At 46.8% G+C, this 25,973-nt stretch overlaps 1 long non-coding RNA gene across 1 annotated transcript in view; it reads right to left on the bottom strand.

Annotated features, from left to right (window-relative positions):
* LOC126084173 (uncharacterized) overlaps positions 1 to 24,809 on the bottom strand; it is a 32,468-nt gene extending 7,659 nt beyond the window's left edge. The window contains exons 1-3 of the long non-coding RNA XR_007518968.1: positions 24,708 to 24,809; positions 4,223 to 4,334; positions 1,856 to 1,910 (exon numbers count right to left, since the gene is read on the bottom strand). This is a non-coding gene — a long non-coding RNA (uncharacterized LOC126084173). The remainder of the gene's footprint in view (positions 1 to 1,855; positions 1,911 to 4,222; positions 4,335 to 24,707) is intronic.
* Between the last annotated feature and the right edge of the window lie 1,164 nt (positions 24,810 to 25,973).

Raw genomic sequence — 25,973 nt, 5'->3', positions numbered from 1 at the left:
GAGTTCCTAAGGACTGAAACATGATCCTCTTCAGTGAATAATCCTGCAGGCGTTATTAGGACTGGGCCAGGTACCTGTGGCCTCTGTGTCAGCAGTCCCATAGTGGCCATCCAACCCATAAATTGTCCTAAAGGGCTGCCTGGTTTCGGCTGTCAGTGGAAGGTGGGAGACATGGAGAGGCTCTGAAAGGCAGTATCTTTCCCATCTGTTGTGCATTACCGTGCGTTAAAGATTTCATGCTTTCCACGTACCAACAAATAAAAGCAGCACTAATCTCTTTGTTTAATGTTCCTTGATTGACATCGCTGGGGATTAAGTGGCATACTTATTTCCTCATAACTGGTTCCAAGGGAGAGTCAGAAAGAGAATAAGCTCTCACCCACCAAACTGGGTGGGAAGCATCATCATGCTGATTGAGGAGGGAAAAAATGGCAGCTCTAGGGATGGATGGGGTTGGGAAAGAGTTTTTTTATTGTCTTGGCCATGAAGACAAGAATCTAGAGGGGACAGAAGATTTTCTGGGTGCATCCACCCATCCATTCACCCATTCACCCATCCACGCATCCACGCATCCACGCATCCACGCATCCACGCATCCTTCCTTCCTTCCTTCCTTCCTTCCTTCCTTCCTTCCTTCCTTCCTTCCTTCCTTCCTTCCTTCCTTCCTTCCTTCCTCCCTTCCTCCCTTCCTCCCTCCCTCCCTCCCTCCCTCCCTCCCTCCCTCCCTCCCTCCCTCCCTCCCTCCCTCCCTCCCTCCCTCCCTCCCTCCCTCCCTCCCATCCATCCATCCATCCATCCACCCACCCCTTCAGCCTTCCATTTATCCAATTAACATTTAGTAAGGCATTTCCATGGCTCAGTCCCTGCAACAGGCCCAGGGCTATATAAGGAGGTATGAGACATAATTCCTCACAGTTCGCCAGAGGAGAGTGTCATAGGCTCTGAAAATTATGTTCAGTTTTAGAAAATAGCCTCCTCCCTCCCAATCATTCAGTGACAGTTTATTGAGTTTCCCTTCATGCAAAGCATTTTTCTGGGTGCCAGGCTCAAGAGGTACAAAGACATAAGCTCTACTTTCTAGGAAGGGAAGCGAGAAGCAGAGAAACACATGCCTTTGAACACCTAGTACATGCCAAGCCGTGCAGAGGTTCTCTTGATTCCTTCTCGCCCGGTACAACAGCCTTAGAGAGATGGGAGTTATTGTAACTATTGTTAATGGCAAGGAACCCAGGGCTCTGAGAGGTGAAGAGACTTGTTCAGGCACTAGATTTTGGGATAGTTGGCCACACACCATCATTGTTGTAACGGACAACTGAGACAGAAATAACAACTACAGCAACTACCACTGACATGTCCTGGGGACGTACTATGCGCCAGGATCAGAACTAATGCTTTACAGACATCGGTGTTTCTTACTGACACACCTGGACAAGAATCACCGAGAAGCTTGTAGGAATGTCCCAGAGCCCCAACTTAGCTTCGCATAATCAGAAAAAATCTGAAGAGGAGTCTGGGAACCTGCATTTTAACCATCTCTCCCTTGATTCCTGTTCATGATAACATTTGGGAACCATGAACTATTATTATTTCATTTCCGCTTCACAGCAACCCCACAGGGTAGAGAGTCTCATGCCCACTTTACAGATGAGGAAATGAGGCTCAGAGAAATTAAGTTTGTTGGTTTGAGGTGGAGCCAGAACCTGAACCCAAGTGTTGTGATATAGTCAAATACCAAGCTCTCAACCAGTCACCAACGCTGCCACCGTGGGAAGGCTTGGCTGCACACAGCTCTGCCCTTGGCCTGACATTCTAGAAGCTTCCCCTGGTGACCAGTGATAAGTTGTTCTGGGCTTACCTGAGGCTGGTCCTGCTGCAGGCAGAGGTGAGATGTGTCAGGGGATGGACGAAGTCTGCTAAAATGGAAATTGTTGTTAAAGAAGAGCATAAATATTTAATCACCTACAGTGACTGCTCTTTGCATAACAATTTCAAGTCCAGATTCAATATGAAGCTAGCTTAAAGCAAACACCACACCTGGCTATAAGTCCCATACTTTCCTGAGCAAAGCCGGCTGAGATTGCTCCCTCATTCCAAGCCTGGCTTCCCACGTTCCTGCCCTAAAGAGAAGCCTTTCATTTTGCCCTCACTCACAGAGCTTCCAAGGAGATGAAAAGTGCCAGGGACCCGTCCACAGTCTTCTGCCACTTCTGATGGCTTTGACGTTAAAAATCTCACCTCTTTGCCTTCAAAAGACCTTGGAGTGCATGGGCCCCCACTGTCTGAGGTGAGGGGTGAGGATGTAAGGTTTCTCCATGCTGCTGACTGCTCCTTGTGGCTCCCCAAACAGCCAGTTTTGCAGGGAATACTTCGAACTGTTCTCTCCATTACCTGCATTCTTTTGCCTAGATTTTTTTCTTCTTCTGGAGCCCTGGTGGCTCAGTGGTTAAGAGCTTGCCTGGATCCACCAGCCTCTCCTCGGAAACCCTCGGGGGGTGGTTCTACCCTGTCCTATAAGGTCTCTACATGTCGGAATTGACTCCACGGCAAAGAGTTTGGCTGGGGTTTTGACCTTCAAAGTGCCAAGCCCATTCTCCATCGAAATACTTCAAAGACAATACCAACAGAACCATGAAACGAATTCCATGGGATTGTCTTTAGTTGGGTCTCCTGAGACGGCTGCAGTATGGGGTAGGGAGAGCAGACAAGACATGAAGGCAGAAAGAGAGGCAACAGCCAGAATGTGAAGAGGGAAGTCACAAAAATAAAACAACAACAACAATAGTAATAACGGCTGATTTTATAGTCCACTTACCATATGCCAATACCTATATTAAGTCATTAAATACTTACAATTGCATTCGAATTGTGGTATTGGCAAAGAATATTGAATATACCACAGACTGCAAGAACAAGGAATAAATCTGTCTTGGAAGGCGTACAGCCTCAGTTCTCCTTAGAAGAGAGGATGGTGAGACTTTGTCTCACATGCTTTGGACATGTTATCAGAAGGGACCGATTCCTGGAGAAGGGCATCAGGCTTGGTAAAGTAGAGGGTCAGCACAAAAGAAGAGGGCTCTCAACGTGAGATAGAGTGACACAGTGGCTGCAACAATGGGTTCAAACATAGCAATGACTGAAAATGGCGCAGGACCGGGCAACGTATCGTTCTGTTTTGCGTGAGGTCATTATGAGTCAGAACTGACTCGATGACACCTAACAACAATATTCACAATAACTTTGTGAGGCAGGCACTGCTATTGTTCCCATTATACAGAAGGGGAAACTGAGGCTGCCTTGGTTCCTGCCCATTTCTAAGCCAGATCCTTCAACCTCCTGTTTTTTTTATTTTTTTTATTTTTTTTTATGTGCTTTTCCTTCTCTCTACCATATGCTCCCAATACATTTCCTTTTGGTAATGTTGGCCAGAATTGACTTCTGTTGCTTGCCACCAAAGGCCCTAACCAGTATGGGGCAAGCCGAAGAGTCTTCATTTTTTCCAATAATTAGATCCCTGTTTTATTCTCCAGCACCTGAGTCTGCCTCCCAAGCCTAAAATGTGCTCAGTCTCCAGACCCTTCAAAGCCAGTTATTCTCAATGGGAGACAACCTTCCTCCAGACCCCGGGACAAATGTCATTCCAACTTGGGGAGGGAGCACTACTGGCATCTAGTGGATGGAGGCCAGGGATGCTGCTAACCATCCTACAATGCATGGGACAGCCCCCACAGCAAAGAACTACCTAGCAGTAAATGTCAGTGGTGTTGAGATTGAGAAACGCTGCTGTAAGCCTAGGGCCTGGCTTTGTTCTTGGCCGACTTGTGTCTGTCTCCTAACACAAAGGTTCCACTTCTAAGTCCTGCTTCCACTAGACCTCTGAGAATTCATTCCTCCTGCCACTTACTATCTGCAACCCAATCTTGGGGGGCCCTATCACTCTCTGTTGAAATCCTCACTCCCTGCTTGGATGGCACCCTGCTCCCTGTCATCTTTGTCATGTACTCTCTGACCATCTGGACACCTGCTCACCACCTATAGTGAGTCCACCCCACCCACCTGCCCTCCCGCAGTGCCAGCCTTGCCACACTGGCACGAATGTGCCCAGGTCTTGGCCAAGACCAGTGCAGTCCCTGTGTTCTGCCACAAAGCAAATATAACCCCCATCTGGGAAGGGGTCTTCTCCCGGCAGAACTCAGTGTTCAGCACAGACAGAAAACCATCCAACCTGCTTCCTGCTGAAGCCATTCATTTCCCAGGCAGTTCGGAGGCCCAATTCCCTGGAGTTCCAGTGCGGGGGTGAATCTGGCAGCAGAATGAAAAGACTCCATGACCCAGGTCTAAAAATAAAGAATATTATTCAATTGTCATGTCTGACAGAGTGAGCTGCTGATGCAGGAAGCAGACCCATGGCAACTGGATAAACACATTGGAAACCTTTCCCTTGGGTGGATTAGAATGGATCTCACTCAGCCTTCTGGAAACTGAGAATGAACAGGCTTCTCCTGGGCCTGAGAAGCTCAGCTCCCTGGTTTATGGGCTTGGGTGGGGTTTGGCTGAGAATATGGGGAAAGATCCCCAGTGGCACAAAGTTTAAGCTCTTAGCTGTTAATCCAAAGTTTGGTGGTTCAAACCCACCCAGACCTGGCGATCTTTGCACATAAAGATTATAGCCTAGAAAACCCTAGAGGGCAGTTCCACTCTGTCACATGGACTCACTGTAAGTTGAAATGGACTTGATAGCCCCTAACAACAATGTGGGAGGAGAGGCCATGGGCCTTCTAGGCTGGTCCTGTCTATTTGGGCTTCCCTGCTTAACAGGTGTTGTGAATTGAACCATGTCTTCTAAAAAGATAGATTGAAGTTCTTATTCCCAATACCTGTGAATGTGACTTTATTTGGAAATTGCATCTTTGCAGAGGTACTTAGTTAAGTTCACATGAGGTCGTACTTGAGTAGTGTGGGGCCTAATCCAATATAACTGATGTCCTTATAAAATAGGAGCAGAGCCACAGACAGACACAGAGGGAAGACAGCCATGTAATGATGGAGGCAGACACTGGCATGATGCATCTACAAGCCAAGGATTGTGGGAACCCACCAGAAGCTGGAAGAGAGGCAAGGAACAGATTCTCCCTTGGAGCATCCAGAAGGAGCCAGCCTTGCCCACACCTTAATTATGGGCTTGTAGCCTCCAGAACTATGAGCAAATGAACTTCTGTTTCAAGCCACCTAGTTTGCTGGCCTTTGTTTGCAGCCTTAGGAAATGAATACAATGGGTATTCATCTCTCTCCATCTCCAGTTCCTCAGCTGTAATCCAGGATAGATAATACCTACACTGAAGGTAAAGAATGAACAAATCTGTCTTGGAAGAAGTACAGCCAGAATGCTCCTTAGAAGCAAGGATGGCAAGACTACATGTCACATACTTTGGACATGTTATCAGAAGGGATCAGTCCTTGGAGAAGGACGTCATGCTTGGTAAAGTAGAGGGTCGGCGAAAAAGATGAAGACCCTCCATGAGATGGATTGACACAGTGGCTGCAACAATGGGCTCGAGCACAGCAATAATTGTGAGGATGGCACAGAACCAGGCAGTGTTTCGTTCTGTTGTTCATAGGGTGGCTAGGAGTCAGAACCGACTCAATGGCACCTAACAACAACAACACTGAAGGGTTGCTGTATGGATTTGGGGAGATAATAGAGGCAAACTCTGGGCACCTACTGGCTGCTGAGGTAATATTAGTGGAATCTGAAATGCAGCCACCTTCAGAAAAATGAAAATGGGGGCTGGAAAAATGAGGGAGAGAAACACATGTTCCTGGCCCAGCCTAGAGGGAGGCAGCGTGGGCCCCAAGAGATGATCCAGTCGGTGATGTCTGATTTTATGTTTCTGTAAATATTTATACTCTGGCACCTCCCATGAAGGCAGACAATGTACAAGAAATTCACCAAACAATAAGATAGAAAAGAACTTGTCCCTCCACCGGCTCCACCCAGCTCCACCTGCACCTACCCAGGACCTTTCAGAAGCTTCTGCTGCAGGGTGGCCATTCTTTTTTCTTTTAAAATAATTTATTTATTTTTGTTGCTGTTGAGAATAGACACAGCAAAACATACACCAATACAACAGTTTCTACCTATAGAACTGAGTGACAAAGTGAATGTAACCAGAAGTAGCGAATGCGACAGCTTCCTGCATGCAACACATGTATCTCCTGTCTCTTGGCTGAGCCTGTGCCAGGGGTGCCAGGAAGGGTGACTCACACCACTTCTTGAGTAGCCATAGGGGCTCCTCAGGGTCCGGCACACCTCCCAACACCCGCACCGAAGTGGAGCATCTCAGCAGTCCCTAGTGGTGAGTAGCAGGCCCGGCCGTGGGCAGCAGGCTTCTGCAAGGGCACACAGGATACTGGGTGGAAGGAAGCTCCCAGTGCCACGGCAGGGTCAGAGGTCACAGCTGGAACCCAGGTTCTGGGTGAGCAGGTGGGTCCAAATGCCCAGATGCTAAGAGCTGTCAGTTGGGTAACCCAGTGCGAGGTGAGAACTCCTGCAGGGACCGAAGGCCTGAGAAGGACAGATGGTCATCTGAGGTTGGGCCAGCAGGAGGCATCTGGGGCAGGGACTCAGGCATCCGAGCAGGAGGAGGTGTCTGGCGCTGCCAGGAGTATAATGGTACAGTATATATATTACCTATATTACCTTGCCAGATATATTAGGTGAAATACAGTACTGTACGTGTACAGGAAACACTGGTGGCATAGTGGCTAAGAGCTACGGCTGCTAACCAAATGCTCAGGGGTTCAAATCCACCAGGTGCTCCTTGGAAGCTCTACGGACAGTTCTACTGTGTCCTGTAGGGTTACTATGAGTAGAGGTCAACCTTATGGCAACAGGTTTGGTTTTGGTTTTTTGGTATGTGTACAGTGTCTTGCTATTTAATCAGCACAGGTACACTATAGTATCCCTTCTACAATATATAAGATGGTGTTCACACAACGTCCAAATCATATAAGATCCTTTTTCACAGAACGTTAAGTGATGCGTGATTGTATTATTTTTAACAGTTGCTGTCAAGTTGACTTGACTCATGGCAACCCTGTATGTGTTAGAGTAAAACTCTTCTCCATAGGGCTCTCAATGGCTGACTTTTTACAAGTAGCTCACTAGGCCTTTCTTTTAAGGTGCTTCTAGGGGACTCGAACCTCCAGTCTTTCAGTTAGCAGCAAAGCATATTAACCATTGGCACCACCCGGGGTCTCCATCAGTATATATATGTACCGGGGTCTCCATCAGTATATATATGTACCAATATGTACTGGTACGTGCCAGTATCAAAAATATATACATAAATATATATAAAACTATGACACTGAATTTATATCAATGGTGGTGGAATATTTTGAAAAGGGTAGCGATAATAGCGGCACAATATAAAAATGTAATAATGTCACTGAATTGTAAATGGGGGCTTTGTTGTATTGGCAAATGTTTTGGTGTGTATATTTTCACCACAACAAAGAAAAATTATTTGAAAAATATTGCCCAGATGCCTCAAAGCCAGAGACAGATTATCGGCTATGAGATTTTCATTTCTGACGAGACTTCTGCTCCCCCTGCCCACGTTTCTTCTAGGTAGAGACTGTGGACTCCGACACGCCTGGTTCTGAGTCCTGTCTTCACAGATGACCTTGGACAACTCCCCTGAACCTCCTTCCCTCATCTGTGGTCCTCCCTGGGGTTGCTGTGAGGGCTGAATGAAGCTCTGTGTGTGACAGGGTCTAGCCTATTCCAGGTCCATAGACTGAATTGTGCCCTCAAAGAGGATGTGTCCTGACCACTACACCTGTAAACACGACCTTGTTTGGGAATAGGGTTTTCTTGGGTTATGTTAATGAGGTCATACCAGAGTAGATTAGGTCCTAAACCTAATCACTTCTGAGAGATGTCTTACAAAAAGAGCAGAATAGACACACACATGCATGCTGGGAGAAGACAGATGCCATGTGCAGATCATCTACAAGCAAAGAAACACCAAGGATTGCCAGAAACCAGGAGCAAGACCCACAGAAGGAATTGACAAGGCCGGGACCTTGATTCCAATTTGTAGCCTCCAGAACTATGAGAAAACAAATGTCTGTTTCTTAAAACCACCCACTTGTGGTATATTTATTATGGCAGCCCTAGGTAATTAAGACCAAAAAAAGAAAGAAAATTAAACCCAGTGACTAAGACAGTGACCAATAAATAAAGCCCCTCTTTCTCCTCCCTGCTTTTAAAACCTGGGCAGGCCTCGGCTGAGTAGAATGCAGCTTGGTGCCTGGCACAGAGATGGAGCTGAACAAATGTTTGATGAATCAAATTGACTCAGGGGATGCAAACCACCCAGAGAACACAAATTGATAAACTAATCAGATTCTGGAGCCTTCTGCTTCCCTAATTGTTGGGAAACCAAGATGCTGAACTTTGATGACCCTCTGATCTTCCCCAGCAGCTGTAAATTCCTCCCAACGAGTTATCAGATAATGACACGTTTTTCCTGTGAAGTTTTAAAATTCTCTTGAACAATAAAGGTGACCCTTTGGCCTCACTTATCACATTTCATGATAAAGTCAGGACTGGAGATCATAGAGACATTTGCTTGAGAGCAGAAGATAATACTAATTCAGGATAAGAGCTTCAAATGGGAGAGTTCCCGGCAATATAAAATCCTGACTCCACTCACTGATAAACTTCAGAAACCCAGATCTGGTTTGGGCCCCAAGGAGAAAAATAAGCCCAGAAACTGGAGACACAGGTACCATGTTTTGTTTTGTTCGTTTTTATTGTATGTGTGAGGAACACATTCTACTGTCAACAAGTCATTGATCTCAACAGCAAATATTGTGACTTTACAAAAAAAAAAAAAAAAGCTTGGCAATATTGGATTGAGGTGCATAAAGCTTCAACTTTAGGGACAGAAGAAGAGGACTGGAATTTCCCTGAGCAGACACTATCTGTCTTGTTCACTGGCATAGCCCCAGCCCTTTGTAAAAGGCCTGGGTCGTAGCAGGTACTCACCCAATATTTGCCTCATAAACAAATTAAGCTACGATCTCAAACATAGTTAATAACCACCACTATCAGTCAGAACGCACTTTCACCCCATGCCAGTGAAAAATCCTAAATAGTTTACGTTCAGTGTGTCCAGGCTTCAGAATAGGCATTCACACAAAAGAAAGCCTGGAGACACCTGATTTCCTGTAAAGGGTCAAGTCAAACATTAGCCAGCCTCATGTCTTGGCTGAACTTGTCTCCCTGCTATGGGTTAGCTGTCTTCTCCTCATTTCTCACTTGAGAAATGTCACACACACACAATGAAGCAATTGTCACCCTTTATTCTTTGTCAGTCAGGTGGAGGCATCTTGCCTGCAGAAATGACTCTAAAAAATCCCTAGAAAGATTTCAAACTTAGCAGCCTACACATCTCCAGTGGTCCAGGGTTGTATACTAGAAAGAAACTACTAGAAGCAGAATCAAAGCTGTGGAATATTAGAATAATTGAGGTGGTAAAGACAGAAAAGCCAGAAAAAAGTGGGGGAACAGAGTCGGAAAGCTCAGACAGGCACTGTATTTTTTAATACTGCCTGGAAAGAGCAGAAGAAGTTGCTCTGTGAAGTGAGATAAATTGTCTGAACCAAGCCTTCCTATATAAGTTCAGGAAAACTAAATTCATATAAAAATGAGCAATGGAAAATTATCAGGGAAAAATCCTATGCCAAATTATTGTAAGAAAAAAGAGAATGAGGAGCATAATAATATTCCTATAGACAATGAAAGCGTACCAGAAATACATGCTCACAAAATAGACCAGAACCAAAAACTACTGTTGAAAAAAACATGCTAAAAGTCATTCCCCCACACATCTGTCAGTTTGCCGTACCATGGAGGCTTGCGTGTTGCTGTGATGCCAGAAGCTATGCCAGAAAATGAGCCCCTCAGGTTGGGAGGCACTCAAAAGACGACGGGAGAAGAGCTGCGTCGACCTTAATAATCAGGAGGGATCAGTCCCTGGAGAAGGACGTCATGCTTGGTAAAGTGGAGAGTCAGCAAAAAAGAGGAAGACCCTCAACGAGATGGATCAACACGGTGGTTGCAACAATGGGCTCAAACATAACAATTGTGAGGATGACACAGGACTGGGCAGTGTTTTGCTCTGTTGTACACAGGGTTGCTGTGAATTAGAGCCAACTCGATGGCACCTAACAACAACAACAAAAGTCATTAGGAAAGTAATACAAGACACAAAAGAAAAAACATAAATTAGAATTTGAAAATGAAAAGAAAAAATGAGGTAACAGAACTCAAGAATTAGAAATAGGGAAAAAATTCATTTTAAAAATGAAAACAAAGTGGGGTCTTGAAAGCTTGCAAGCAGCCATCTAAGACACAGCTACTGCTTCCATCCCCTCCGGAGCAAAGGAGGATGAGGAAAACCAAAGACACAAGGGAAATATTAGTCCAAAGGACAAATGGACCACAAGTACCGCAGCCTCCACCGGTCTGATCCTAGAAGAACTAGATGGTACCCAGCTACCATCAAAAACCACTCTGGCAGGGATCACAGTAGAGGGTCCCAGACAAAGCGCGAGAAAAACGTAAAAGAAAATTCAAATTCTCACACACAAAAAAGACCAGACTTATTGGTCAGACAGAGACTGGAAGAACCCCCACGACTATGGCCCCTGGACACCCTTTTAACTCAGAACTGAAACTACTATCAAGGGGCACCTTTCAGCCAAAGATTAGACAGCTCTATAAAAGAAACAATAACCCACGTGAGGAGCCTGCTTCTTAATTCAGCCATGTATACTAGACCAAAAGAGCAGCCCCTGCCCAAAAGCAATGACGAGAAGGCAGAAAGGGACAGGAATGACGGACAATGGAAACCGGGAATTGGGGTGTGGGAGGGGAGAGTGTTGACACGTCCAGGGAACTGCAACCTATGTCACGAAACAATTTGTGTCTAAAGTGTTGAACATAAAACTAATTTGCTCTGTAAAGTTTCACCTAAAGCACAATAAAAAAATAAATAAAGATGAAGACCAAAAAAAAAAAAAAAAACAAAAAAAACAACGGGAAGAAACAATAGCAAATAACACAACATAAAGTGCCTTTAGCTTTTCACGGACCACGCCTGTGTTACCTTGTCCGCCTGGAAGGTTTATTGGCAGGCATTTGAGCCATTTTAGTATGTTCTGGTGTCGTGGTGGGTACTGGTACAACTGCCTAAAAGACAAGGAGGTTGGTTTGCACCCCATTTGAGTGTCGAGGGCCATGTGTATGAGGGATGCTTCCCGAAGGAATGATTGTGTGAAACTTCTGTGTCTTTTGGCTTCTGTACAGCGAGATAAGGCTTGCAAGTATGTTTCCTATTTCCGTTGGGTCATTGAGAATGTATGGCTGTCGGCATTTGGAAATATTCAAGTAAGTGAGTTATTTTTTGGGTGAAAACAATTTGGGATGCACTTCCTGGGCCATGGGGCTGATATGTCCCGTGCTTCTTTCCTGGAACGTGGTACCCATACAGCCCACCCTAGATCAAACTGGTAACAATCATGTGCAGCGAATGCAAAGCTTATTTAGTTATTTTGTGTGTATTTTTGGAAAGCTAAGATACTTGATGGCTTGAGTATAACCAGTAAGTGTGAGGCACCACGAGACTGATATGTTCCACGTGTGTGATATGTTTCATGAAACGGGACTGATACGTCCTGCTTGCAATTGGCACCCCATTTTTTCAAATAATAAACAACTACCAATAAACAATGATGTAGCATTCATTCCATTAGTGAAAAAAATGACATCACCAAAAATGATAAAAATAATAATAATTCATCCATAAAAGGGTTAAGAGAAATAGAAGATGAAAAGCAGGTAGATTTTAAACGCAAAAAATAAAGAAATAGAAAAGATTTGAAAGGAAGTAACAAACATTGAAAATAGGCAAAGAAAAACACTTTAGCTTCCTATCCCTTGGTGGGGCATTTCTGAAGGGGCCCCGACCCTCTCTCAGAGAGTCTGCAGTGGGATTGAGCCCAGCTTTCCACAATGACCCGCTCATTCACTCTCTCTTTTTTGGCTTTTCTCCCTTCTCGTCTTACATCGCACGCCCTCGCGTGCTTCCGGGAGCCATCCCCAAATAAGCTACTTACACCAAGTCTCGGGGTTCGATTCTCAGGCAAACCTAAACCAAGACAATGAGCACAAAAGCAAAGGATAGCTAGGATGAACTGCAAAACTGTTCTGGACTGTTTATGGAGGTAAAATCAACAACCCCAAGCCCTAGATGGACCAGTGCCCCACTGTCATGCTCTGTTCCCAGGCCACCCCCCCAAATATGTCGAGTACAAAAATACAAGTAAAGTTTTCCCTCATAACTTCCTTCTTGGATCTGTTACTGAAACTGGGCTGGTTTGGAGTCCCTGGGTGGCACAAAGGGTTAAGCACTTGACTACTAACTGGCAAGGTTGGAGGTTTAAGTCCACCGAGAGGGACCTCGGAAGAAAGCCCTGGTTATCTGCTTCCAAAAGTTCAGCTCTGAAAACGCTATGGAGCAGTTCTTCTCGGCACACATGGGGTCACCATGAGTTACTTAGTTTGGGGGAAGGACCACACTCTGGACAGGAGGGGACCCTCCAGACCTTGCAGTGGCTCCCCAAGCAGCTATCTTTGCCGCCTCAGATGCCAAGGACACTCTTGGCATCTGTTGCCCCAAGCAGAGTGGGAATTTAGCCCCCAGTGGGATTTTAAAATTTAAACCCCTTTGCAGAATATTAATCCCGCCAGCCTCTTTCCTACCTGGGACCCCAGAGGGGATGGCCATAATTGAGACCCAGCCATTCCATCTTCTCATGAGGAAGGCTGGGTTCCCAAGGCGTAGCCGACTTGCAGCGGTTTTTATTTGTGTTTTAACGTCTTCAAACTCCAGAGTGTTTCCCCTGAGCACCAGAAGGGCCTGAACTCTTTCCACTCCACCTGCTGCCCGCCTGACACAAAGCTCTGTTTGTGTCCCTGCGGCTGCAGGAAATGGCTACCCCGTGCCACCTCATCCACCAACAGGCCAATACAGCCCCAACACAAGGTGAAGATCAAAACAGGCCTGGACGAGGTGCTGCCAAGCCAAACGTGCAGGAAACGGGGTGCGAGCCAGCAGAGAAACCAGATTGCCTGAAAGCGCTGCTCCCTGCCACGTCTGGAAGGCCGGCTCCAATAAACCACCTCCGGAAGGCCTCAAGGACCCCCATGGCCCTCATCTTTATGGAGATGCCAATAAAAATCTCAGAACATCCAGCCTGCAGGCCCCGTAGGCACTACCCCGGGCTGTAAACCAGGATATGAGTGGCCGGGGAGCCAGCCGGAGGGAAGAGGCCTGCTCTTGAGAAAGCCCACCAGCCACCAGCCCACAGCTAGAAAGAAAAAGAGACGCCGTTAGGGAAAGGGAGGGTGGGAGGCAGGGCCTGGCTGATGGGGAGAAAAGCCTGCGTACCCGGCTAGGCTTCTGCTCCAAAGCCAGGCCCAGAGTTGTAAAATCCAGGGGAACTCCAGGAAGGAGTAAAGACCGCCCAGCAACTGCAGGTTCTTAAGCAAGAGGAAGGAGCCAGCCTAGGAAGGAACCGCAGGCCCTGTGGTTGTAAACTCAATCCCAAGGGCACCTTGGGGACAAACTGTGCTCAGCAACGGAAAAGGGTGAAACGTCTGTGTGGACGGGGATGCATGCACTGGGCCCATGTTCACTGGCCATACCCGTCACGTGTGTACACATGGACATGGTTGTATACGTGTGTCTGCCTCCTTTTGTGCTTGGAGGCGTACATAGGCACACAGGTGTGGCCAGGTTTAGCGAATGGCAATACAGGATCTGAGACCAAAAATGAATCATTTCTTAGTGTAAGTTTGTCCCAAATATTGCATGGGACATACTTATACTAAACATTATTCATTGTTTGTCTGAAATTCAAATGTAACTGGGTGTTCTGCATTAGTGCTGAAATTCAGAATGGCACCTGACATTTGAGATCACAGGAGAGGGTCTTTGGTAAGACATCTACTTGCCATCAAGTCTACTCCGACTCATGGGGACCCTGTGTGCATCAGGGTATATCTGTGCTCCATAGGACAGCCGAACACATTAACTATTTGTAGCACCCAGGGAATATATATATGTAAAAGGGGTGGCAATCTACTTCCAAAAATCAGCCAGTGAAAACCCTCTGGATCACAACTATGATCAGCTGGTCTGATTCCCAACTGATTGTGGGATGGTTCAGGACAGGGCGGTGTCTCGTTCTGTAGTGCACAAGGCCACTCTGATTTGGAGACCGACTAGACGGTGTATATATATATGTCATCCAAACCCGTTGCCGTCGAGTCGATTCCGACTCATAGTGACCCTATAGGAGAGTAGAACTGCCCCACAGAGTTTCCAAGGAGCAGCTGGTGGATTTGAACTACCGACCTTTTGGTTGGCAGCCGTAGAACTTAACCACTACACCACCAGAGTTTCCGTATATATATATATATATATATATATAAAATGTTAGTATGATAGTTCTCAAAAGTTCTAACAGGTGGTTGGCCAGCCTTAGTAAAAGGAAGGTCGTTTGCCTTGCACAGTGCAGTTGTGACCAAATGCATTTAACTTGCAAATTCACCTACAGGGCTTGCAGACAGAGAAGTAACCACTGTAAGTGGCAGGGTGCTATTTCCTGTTTTCACGCCTATCAACAGAGGCACCTGAGTGAGTTTCGGTTGGGAGACTTGAAGCTGCTCCCACCGCCTCAGCCTCAGACACCTCTCCCAGGGGAGCATTGGCCACCCTAGGGTCCTCTAGGGCTTAAAGACATATGCTTTCTCTACCCCATGACCGTGAATTATAGGCCAGCTTCTTTATTTGTGGCTCACCACAAATGCATTGAATAGAAAGAGCTGCCACTCACCTTCTTCTGGACTCCAGAGGAACTGATCATCTAACACTAAGACTCCTTGTCCCTTTGGAAATGGTCTGAGCTCCCAAACTCCCAAAGTCTAAGAGTAGCCCAAGGATAATGTGTTCGGTTGCATCTCTGTATCCCCACTCCATGTGGCAAACATTTCCGGAGCTCTTCCCTGGCCTGCTGCTGGGCATGGATATGAGGGACAGGGAGGTCGCTGGTGGTGGACGAGTCCACCAGACTGACCCCTGGAAATGTTCTAGTTGAGGATCTCAGACTGGCAGCTGCTGGACGAGTCTGGCTGGCCAGTAGCTCATGGCATTTTTTTTTTTTTAAATAATTTTTATTGTGCTTTAAGTGAAAGTTTACAAATCAAGTCAGCATCTCACATAAACACTTACATACACCTTACCACATACTCCCAATTACTCTTCCCCCAATGAGACAGCCCGCTCCCTTCTTCCAGTCTCTCTTTTGTAACATGGTATTTTTTTAAATGTTTGAATTTGAATGCTTGTAAGTAGGGCATGCACCCTCCAGTTTTGTCCAGTGACCACTACCCACTATGATCTTTGGATTGGCAGTTTAACGTATGGATGCTAGCTGCTTGCTTCTGCTCAGGGCAGACTCCTCAGTGAGGGCACTGAGTCTCCGAGAGGAGAGGGTCCACTGCAAGGTTGGGGCTGGAACCCAGGTCTTCCAACTTGCAAGTTGGGAGGGGACTTCCACTCCACAGCCCCCCAGGCTATGGGGGAGTAAATCCCACCCGCTCAGGGGTACAGAGGTGAGACATGGTCCACCTAGCCAGATCACCTTGGGAAACCTTCCCAGCAGGTGAAGACCTGGGATGACACTACCTTAGGATTTGATGAAGTGGGAACCAATGGGTTACACTGATCCTGGTTGCACAGTGGTTAAAGCACTCAGTTGCTAACCAAAGGTCCATGGTTTTAACCCACCAGCAGATCTGTGAGAGAAAAGACCTGACGACCTACTCCTGTAAAGATTTCAGCCTAAGAAACCCCATGGGCCAGTTCTACTTCATCTTATAGGGTCTCCATGAGTGGGAATCAACTTGACGGCACACAATAAGAATAATAGCCAATTTCCTTTAGTTAAAGTCACCACTTGGAATGCCAGACATCTGCAAAATAACAAGAACTCCTTTGTTTCTCTGAGGATTTTTTTTTGGTATGAAAGGATCTTGTCAGAGCCTATTGTTAAATTTTCAGGAAGCTCGTGATTGTTAAACACAAAAAAATTTAACTAAATAAGCTTAAATTAAATAAATTATATCAAAAACATAGGTAATAAATACTCAAAAGTCATCGATTCCTAATTATTTCACTGCGTTTGATCATTACCAATGCTCTTAAGGATATTTATTTATGTTTATTGTACATGTGGCGATAATATTATATAATCGTGTGTTATTGAGCATCTCTTCCCAGCTCCATGTTCAGTCATGTCCTTCACGTTAGTAGCTTGACATTGCTCATTGTGGGAGTATTTACACCATGGAAATTGGCAAGCGCTACAAATGAGGGCTTGATTTATTGTTTTGTCGATTGTTTAAGTTTAGGGAAGTGGTGAAAAAAATGTTAATAATGAAAATTGTTTAAGTGTCATTTTTAAAAAATAAAATCATGACTCTCATACAAATATAAAATTAATGTAAGTCAAAGACTTTATTTAACTCATTAATGAATGGGGACCAGGAAGATATTGTCGTTTTTATTAGTTGTGGTGGAGGTGGCTCTGACTCATGGTGACCCCACATATGACAAAAGAAAGCATTGCCTGTTTTGGCACCATTTTCACAACCGTTGGCACGCACCAGTCCATTGTTGCAGCCCCTGTGTATCTTGAGTGCCTTCCAGAATTATATGGGACAATATGCTGTTGTGGTGCATAGGGTGTTCATTGGCTAATTTTTGCAAGTAGAGGCCAGGCCTTTATTCCTAGTCTGTCTTAGTTGGGAAGTTCTGCTGAAACCTGTCCACCATGGGTACTCGAAATACCGGTGGCATAGCTTCCGGCATCACAGCAACAAAAGGAGGATTTGCCTTACAGAGATTTATATATCCTACCTGCCAAAATTCATTTGCAAAGCCCTGAACAAAAGTTGTTTGCATAGTTAGGCACATAAAACATTTGCATGCTGGCCGTTTTTTACATGTTTAACTTCTATCTCTGCAGACTTCTAAAATAGCCCAGTCAAAGACAAATGAAGGCACATACCCTCATGGTGCCGTCAGATTGGTTCCAATTCATAGCGACCCCACGTGCGACAGAAAGAAACACTGCCCAGTCTTTACCAGCCTTATAAAAGTTGTTATCCCTAAGCCCATTGTTGCAGCTACTATGTCAATCCATCTCGTTGAGGGTCTTCCTCTTTTTCAGTGACCCTCTACCACGCATGATGTCCTTCTCCGGGGACTGGTCCCTCCTGATAAATGTCCAAAGTATGTGAAACGAAGTTTTGCCATCCTCGCTTCTAAGGAGCATTCTGGCTGTGCTTCTTCCAAGACAGATGTGTTCAGTTCTTCTGGCAGTTCATAGTATATTCAATATTCTTCGCCAACACCATAATTCAAAGGCATCAATTCTTCTTCAGTCTTCCTTATTCATCGTCCAGCTTTCACACACATATGAGGTGATTGAAAACACCATGGCTTGAATTCCATTAAAAGAATATCTAGTCATCTCTTTTTCCCATTTCAAAATCTTCCACAACTTTTCTCAACAAAATTAAATTTAAAATCGTCTCGCATACATAGCCATTACAGTTTGAATAACACCAAAACTGAGAAAATATTTTTCCAGGATTTGAAAACTATTATCTAATCAGCAAAGAAGTTTCTCACATCAGTGATGCATGAGTAACGTTCTAACACGTCTTTGTTGTTTCATTTTTGTCTTACTTGTTAAAGTAAATGAAAATCCCAACCAACGTCCATGTCAGAAGTATATTTGTTCATCCCTAATGTTTAATGTGAGCAACTTCTTTGCTGAATTGGACAGTAATCAAGTATTTATTAGTAGTCCGAGTCTGTCAAATCATGGCCGAATGGTAACCATAGGTTAGTTATACACTCAAGAGTTCAGCAAAAAAATCAATGAAAGCATTCTATGAGAATCAATTAGCTGTATAAAACCAAACAAAACCCACAGCCATCGGGCCCATTCCAATGACGCTGTAGGACAGAATAGAACTGCCCCATAGAGCTTCCAAGGCTGTACTCTTTACAGAGGAAACCCTGGTGGTGCAGTGGTTAAGTGCTATGGCTGCTAACCAAAGGGTCGGCAGTTTGAATCCGCCAGGCGCTCCTTGGAAACTCTGTGGGGCAGTTCTACTCTGTCTTATAGGGTCACTATGAGTCGGAATCGACTCAACGACACTGGGTTTGGTTTTTTTTGGTTACTCTTTACAGAAGCAGACTGCCACATCTTTCTCCTGTGAAGTGGCTGATGGGTTCGAACCTCTGACCTTTCAGCTAGTAGCCAAGAGGTAAACGAAGAGTTAACACTGTGCCACCAGGGCTCCTAATTAGCTATATAAAAAAAAAATGGCTGTACAGAATTTATAATAAAGAGTAGTATATATTTTATTGTTTGTAAATTGTGTACTGCACATCTCTTACGCCAGCAGCATTTATAATAAATGTATGTACCTGGAGGTACGCATCCATTTTTTTCCCTGGAGAGCCGGTCATTAAAATTTACTAGCACATCACTGATGAAGATCCCCCAGGTCTCACTGGCGACTTCAGGGAAAAGAACAGGCAGCCTCATTCGTTGGCAATTCTCACAGGAAGAGGAAGGGAAAAATAGCCATTATGATTATCACAGGGGTCCCTGTGTGGCACAAATGGTTAACGTAGTCAGCTGATAACTGAAAGGTTGGAAGTTCTAGTCCACCCACAGGCACCTTGGAAGAAAGGCCTGGCCATCTACTCCCTGCCCCCCCCCCAACCACTGAAAAGCCTATGGAGCACAGTTCTACCCTGACACACACGGGGTTGCCGTGAGTTGGGGTCAGCTCTATGGCACCTGGCTTTTACTGGTTGATCATTATTACACAGCAGAAACCAGCAGATATTCCCCACCAGCTGGAACAGGAAGCTAAGTTGAGTGGTGATCTGTAGCTGCTGGAAAACAGAACGCATCACCGGTAATGGAATTCTAGAAACTCATAGGGTAAAAAACCAAAGACACATACACACACTTAGTTTCTTAGGCAACAGTCCCAATCAAAACAGATACTAACTCATATCATATCTTTTACTTCAGCTTTGAATTACTCTGAAGAAAACTTCCAGCTGGCAACTCTCCACACTGTGGATTAAATAAGCTGATTCGGCTCTGGTTTTGGTGTCGACTGTGTTCGATATGGTCATCCGTATTTTATTAATAATAAAATCTTATTATTTTTTGAGGTCACTGGGTGGTGCAAAAGGTTTGTGCTCAACTACCAACCTGTAGGTTGGCAGTGCGAACTCACTCGTCAGTGCTGTGGAAAGAAAGGCCTGGTGATCTGCTCCCCTAAAGACTACACCCAGGAAAACCCCATGGAGCAGTTCTACTCTGTGACACGTGGGGTCACCATGAGTCGGAATTAACTTGACACCAGTTTTTGTTTTTTATCGAGGGCCAGGTTCTCTCTGTATGCTCTTCTGTAAATCCCATAATAACCCTACAAGGTAGTTACTTACGATCTGCATTTCACAGATGAGGATTCAAAGAGGCCCTTCGGCCAGTGAGTGGCTGAGCTGGGATTTGAACCCAGAGCTCCAAAGCCATTGTTCCTTCCACAACACCTGAGCGCCTGGAGCAACACGTGTGCTGAATTTACCAGGAACTATCACAGGGTTTGTAGGAAAGGGCCTGCAATATGTTTGCTCTACCCGGTGCGTGTATATGTGTGTGTGTGTGTGTGTGTGTGTGTGTGTGTGTGTGGCGTGGGGGGGGGTGGGGTAGGGGGAACAGGTTCAGAGTGACCTCTTGGTGGCGCTCTGAGGAGTACACACAACCTGTGGCCCCTGGCTGGTGACTCCTGGCCTTGAGCCACTGCTCATGGTGCCCAACCTATTGGCAGGTGGTCAGGGTCGAGGGCAGCCTGCCTCCGTGGGTGCCAGTTGCCGTGGGGTCCATTCCAACTCCTGGAGACCCCGTGTGTGCCAGCGTAGTACTGTGCTCCATAGGGTTTTCAGTGGCTACTTTTCCAGAAGTAGATCTCCAGGCTTTTCTTCCAGGGTACCTCGAGGTGGTCTGGAACCTCCAACCTTTGGCTTATCAGCTGGCACAGTGCCCACAAAGGCAAATGGGGGATGAGGGCTGCACTTGTTCAGAACTGGTTTCCTGGGCTCAGCAGACATAAACTTCTCTCCACAAACTGTCCTGCAGCGAGGCAGTCTAGAGTGCTCCAGATTTAGCGTGACTCAGGTTCCAGAATGGGGCCGCCTTCCATCTCCCAGGTCTATTGTTTTAGAGCAGGTTCTCACCCTCGGCACTGTGACATTTGGAGCAGAATAATTCTTTGTTGTAGGGTCTGTCCTGTGCATTGTGGGATGTTGAGCAGTATCCCTGGCCTCCACCCACCAGATCCCAGTAGTACCCCCAGTTGTGACCACCAAAAATGTCTCTCAACATTGCCAGATAGAAGATCCTATAGGACAGAGTAGAACTTCCCCACACGGTTTCCAAGGCGGGGATCTTTATGAAAGCAGACTGCCACATCTTTCTCCCTCGGAGCAGCTGGTGAGTTCAACCACCAAACTTTTGGTTAGCAGCCAAGCGCTTTAACCACAGCACCACTAGGGCTCCATCAGATATAAGACTAGATGGTCCTACATTATTTGCCTGTGAGAGCAGGGGAGGAGAAAGCAGCACCTACTGTGTGCCCGGCACCCTGCCATGTACTAGGGGTGGCAGGGCCCCTGCTCACATGGGTCTTGTCTTTGGATTGGGGGCTTTCACACGAGGAATGCTAAAGCTCTGCAAGCACCCATGGGGCACCTTCTCCGGGTCAGACCCTGTGGGGCCTGGGTCCAGCTCCTCCATAGCCATGCTTTCCATTGAGCTAATGTGGCTCTCAGTCCCTGGGGGAGACGCTAACATTAGCGAGTGCTGCTTTTTTTTGTGGTTGTTCTTTTGTCTTTCTAGAGAAAGGATGAGAAATTCGCAAGTGATATTTATCATTCTTATCTCCTGAAAATAATCTGCCTAAAGACCCATCGGCACTGAAAAAAAAGTTATTTATTATCGATGTCACTGGAGGCAAACATGAGGGAATGGAAGACAGAGGAGGAAGGCAGCAGGAGGGTGGGAGAGGGCAGGAGGAGGGAAGGAGGAAGGCAGGGGGAGGGAAGGAGGAGGGCAGGGGGAGGGAAGGAGGAGGGCAGGAACAGCCGGGGTCTCGACATCATCGTTTCACTTACTCCTCTGAGAATTACATAGGGTGGATGGGGAAGAAAGACCAGGCAAGTCGTGGGGCAGGTGAGTGGCAGAGCTGGGGTCCTCTCTCTTGCTGGGAAGCCCACGCTCCCTTTTCTGTGGGAGGAGGGAGGAGGAAAGTGTCTGGGGCCTGGGACCTGGAGGGCTTCGGAGCTTATCTAGTCCAGCCTCCCCAAGATCACAGCGATGACCTGACTTCTTCAAGGCAGTAAGCACCTGGTGTCTGAAGCCGGCCTGTCATCAAGAAAAGAGGGAAGCATAATGTTTATTGCAGCACTTTTCACAACAGCCAAACTGTGGGAACAACCAAAATGTCCCTCAGCGGATGAATGGACAAACACAATGCAGTACATACACACAATGGAATAGCGGTTAAGTGCTACAGCTGCTAACCCAAAGGTCGGCAGTTCAAATCCACCAGGCGCTCCTTGGACACTCTATGGGCAGTTCTACTCTGTCCTTTAGGGTCGCTATGAGTCGGAAGCAACTTGACGGCAACGGATTTGGTTTTTGGTTCTACTTTACCAAGCATGATGTCCTTGACTGGTCCCTCCTGATAACATGTCCAAGTACCTTAGATGAAGTCTTGCCATCCTTGCTTCTAAGGAACGTTTTGGCTCTACTTCTTCCAACACGGGTTTGTTCGTTCTTCTGGCAGTCCATGGTATGTTCAATATCCTCGGCTAACACCATAACGCAAAGGCATCAGTTCTTCAGTCTTCCTTATTCTTTCACACAGTAGGTGCTCCTTTATCCTTCCCTGCTCTGACAGGCAAAGAATATAGTACCATCTAGTGCCCCTGGTGGCATAGTGGTTAAGTGCTATGCCTGCTAACCAAAAGGTCAGCAGTTCGAATCTACCAGGCACTCCTTGGAAACTCTGTGGGGCAGTTCTACTCTGTCCTATAGGGTTACCATGAGTCAGAATTGACTTGACAGCAATGGGTTTTTATAAGATAGAAAATGATACGAGTGAGGAGTGAGCTTCTTAGCTCAAGTAGACACATGAGACTGTGTGGGCAGCTCCTGTCTGGAGGGGAGATGAGAAGGCAGAGGGGACAGGAGCTGGCTGAATGGACTCGGGAATACAGAGTGGAGAGAAGGAGTGTGCTGTCTCATTAGGGGGAGAGCAACTAGGAGTATACAGCATGGTGTATATAAATTTGTGTATGAGAGACTGACTTGATTTGTAATCTTTCACTTAAAGCAAAATAAAAATTTTAAAAAAGAAAACAAGATGGAGCACATTTCGGACACACATGGGGTCATCATGAGTCAGAATCAACTCGATGGCAACTGGTATTTTTGAATTTTTCAGTCCTCCAGGGACACCTAGCAATGTCAGCAGGCATACTCAGTTGTCACAACTGGAGGGGGAGGTGGTGCTACGGAATCTAGTGGAGAGGACAGGGGTGCTATTTAACACCCTGCAGTGCTGGACACCCCCTCCCCCATCCCCCAGCACAGAATTATTCCACCCCTGCTCTAGTCTAAACCCTCTGCCTCCTCCCACTTTACAGATGGGAAACTAAAGCCCAGAGGCGGAGACTCCGGGGTGCCATTGAGGCCCAAGGTGGCATGGTCCTGAGAGTCTCTGAATGGGACCCTGGGTGGCCTGGGCAACAACACAAACTACTATTGGCTGAGTCATGCCCGAGGGCCTAGCTCTGTGTCCCCGCTGAGTGAGTATCATCTCATTTAATCCTTGCAACAAGCTTGTGAGGTCGGTACTGTTATAAACCGAAGCACGGAGAGGTCAGCTGGCCTGCCCAAGGTCACACAGCTCTAGGCAACAGGGTCAGGCTTTGAGCTGGGGACTATCAGAAGGAATCTAAAGCCCACATTCTTTCCATTCCACAGCCCCACCCCCCACAGAGTTCCCAACAAAAACACCCATAACAAACAGAATTATCCTTCCTGATCTCTAACACCACCTCTCAAGGTCATAGGCCTTGTGCTCCTGTTGATTTTGGGCTCAACCATTGTTGCTGTTATGTGCCTCAAGTCATTTCTGACTCATGGCGACCCTGTGCACAACAAAACAAAACACTGCCATCCTCACAATCATTGCTATGCTTGAGCCCACTGTTGTTGCCAGTGTGTCAATCCATGTCATAGAGGGTCTTCCTCTTTTTCACTGATCCTCTACTTTACCCAATATGACATCCTTCTCCAGGGACTGTCCCTCTTGATAGCATGTCCAAAGTAGGAGAGATGAAGTCTCACCATCCTCGCTTCTAAAGAGTGTTCTACTGCTAACTAAACTATCAAGGAACCCTGGGGCACAGCGGTTAAGTGGCTGCTACCCAAAAGGTCAGCGGTTTGAGCCCACCAGCCATTGCTTGGGAGCAAGATGTAGCAGTCTGCTTCCGTAAAGGTTACAGCCTGGGACACCTCATAGGGCAGTTCTACTCTGTCCTATAGGGAGGGTCTCAATGAGTCAGAGTGGCCGCCACAGCAACAGCTGTACTAACCTAGAGGTTGGCAGTTCAAACCCAGCCAGCAACCCCAAGGAAAAAAGGCCTGGCGATCCGCTTTCATAAAGATCACTGCCGAGAAAAGCCCATGGAGCAGTTCCACTCTGTACCATATGGGGGCGCCATGAGTTGGATTGACTGGACAGCTGCGGGTTCTTTTTGTCCTCAGAATCACCACCGCCGTGTGGCTTTGGCCAAGATCTCTGGCCTCTCTGAGCCTCGATTTCCCCAGTTGAGTGATGGGTTTCAAGGCCTAGACCAGGGGCTCTGGGACTATGGAACGGGATCCTTGGTCACTGCCTGACCCCCTCACTTGTGCGTGGTCCCTCCTCCCCAGCAGAGGACTAGCCGGGTCTGTCCCCTCGCCCTGCCCCTCTTTGTCTTTGCAACGGTGGATCTGGTTCCGGTTCCGGGCTGCTGGGCGGGTTTTTTCCACAGCCGGGGTTCGGCAGGCTGGGTATTTGTGTGGGTGGCTAAGCAACCGCCCCCACGCGAGCCCCTGAACAAAGCGTCCCCATAGTGCTTCCCCGGCTGGACCCGCCTCCAGCGCCCGCCGCCTGGCTCAGCCGAGGGTTGGTGCCGTGAAGCTGGGAGCATTGTGCATTCGCTGTCTGAGGCCAGAGCTCAGCGCTGGTCAGAGGGTCCGCGCAGGCCAGGGCACGATCAAGGTCATGCCTAGGGGGCCGCAGCCTCAGCCGCGCCATGGACCCCTCAGAGCCCCAGGGCCCTGGGGACTTAGAGAGAAAGCCTTCCCGGGGCCCCCCGGTCCCTGCTGAAGGCATCCACGCTGGGCCACTGCTCTCCTACCTCACCGGGCAGCTCAGGCGCGCTCAGCCGCTGTTCCTCAACAGAGCCCTGGACCGAAGTGACCCGGGAACCACGGTGCAGTGAACCTCCGGCTGAGGCCGAATGTTGGCTTCTCACTGAACTGGAACAACGCCGCGTGTTTTCCAAAATCATTCATTTGGAACATCTGTACATTTGTTTATTCATCTAATAAACACTTACTGGCACTGTCCCTGGGGCTTGGGAGGAGTAGGAGTGCCTTCTGGTGGCAAGGAGTCACCGACATGCAAACAAATACCAGGGCATATTCTGGGAACGGGAGCCATTCCCACGACCTTAGAGCAGAGTGTGGCACAATTGGTTACGCATTGGACTACTAGCCAAAAAGTTGGTGGTTCAAATCCTCCCAGAGGGGCAAGGAAAGACAGCTCAGATGGCTGAAGATTTGGGTTCAAATCTGTTTCCCACTTACTAACAAGTGACTTGAAGGAGAAAATTAATTTTGTTGAGTTTGTTTCCTCACTAGTAATGATAGATGTCTTACAGGGCTGTTGGGAGTGTAATGGATAGGAAATGCCTGGCACAGATTGGGGCTTTGTAAATGAGCCCGCCAGGATTGGAATCCTGTTTGTGTCCTGGCCTTCACAGTTTACAAAATACTTTCGCTTGCAGTGTTTCATTTGATGTTCACAGTAACCCTGGGCGTTCAGCAGGGCAGGTGCATTTAGTAGTCCCTTATAGAGGAAAAAAAAAAAAATTTTTTTTTTCTTTTTAATATAGAGGAGGAAATTGAGGCTCAGAGAGGTGAAACAACTTGTCAAGGTCACACAGCAACTCAGGGTCAGAGCTCAGATGAAAACCCCACACGTCTGGGGATTGGCCTAATGCAGTTGACAAGGCTTCACGATGGTGCCAGGAGACTCTGAGGACTAGTGTTTTCAAAGTTCTTGTCCACGCCGAGAAATCTGGAAGACAGCTACCTGGTCAACCGACTGGAATCGATCCATATTTATGCCTATTCCCAAGTGTCATGGACTGAATTATGTCCCCCAAAATGTGAGTATTCCCATGAGTTCCCATATTGTGTGGTTGTCTTCTATTTTGTGATTGTAATTTTATGTTAAAGAAGATTAGGGTGGGATTGTAACACCACCCTTACCCAGGTCACATCCCCAATCCAATGTAAAGGGAGTTTCCCTGGGGTATGACCTGCACCGGAAACCCTAGTGGTGTAGTGGTTAAGTGCTACGGCTGTGAACCAAAAGGTCAGCAGTTTGAATCTGCCAG

The sequence above is a fragment of the Elephas maximus genome, chromosome 10 (assembly GCF_024166365.1).
Source record: "Elephas maximus indicus isolate mEleMax1 chromosome 10, mEleMax1 primary haplotype, whole genome shotgun sequence".
NCBI lineage: Eukaryota > Metazoa > Chordata > Mammalia > Proboscidea > Elephantidae > Elephas > Elephas maximus.
Note: the sequence above shows the minus strand (reverse complement) of the source record. Positions and strands in the feature narration are given on the sequence as shown.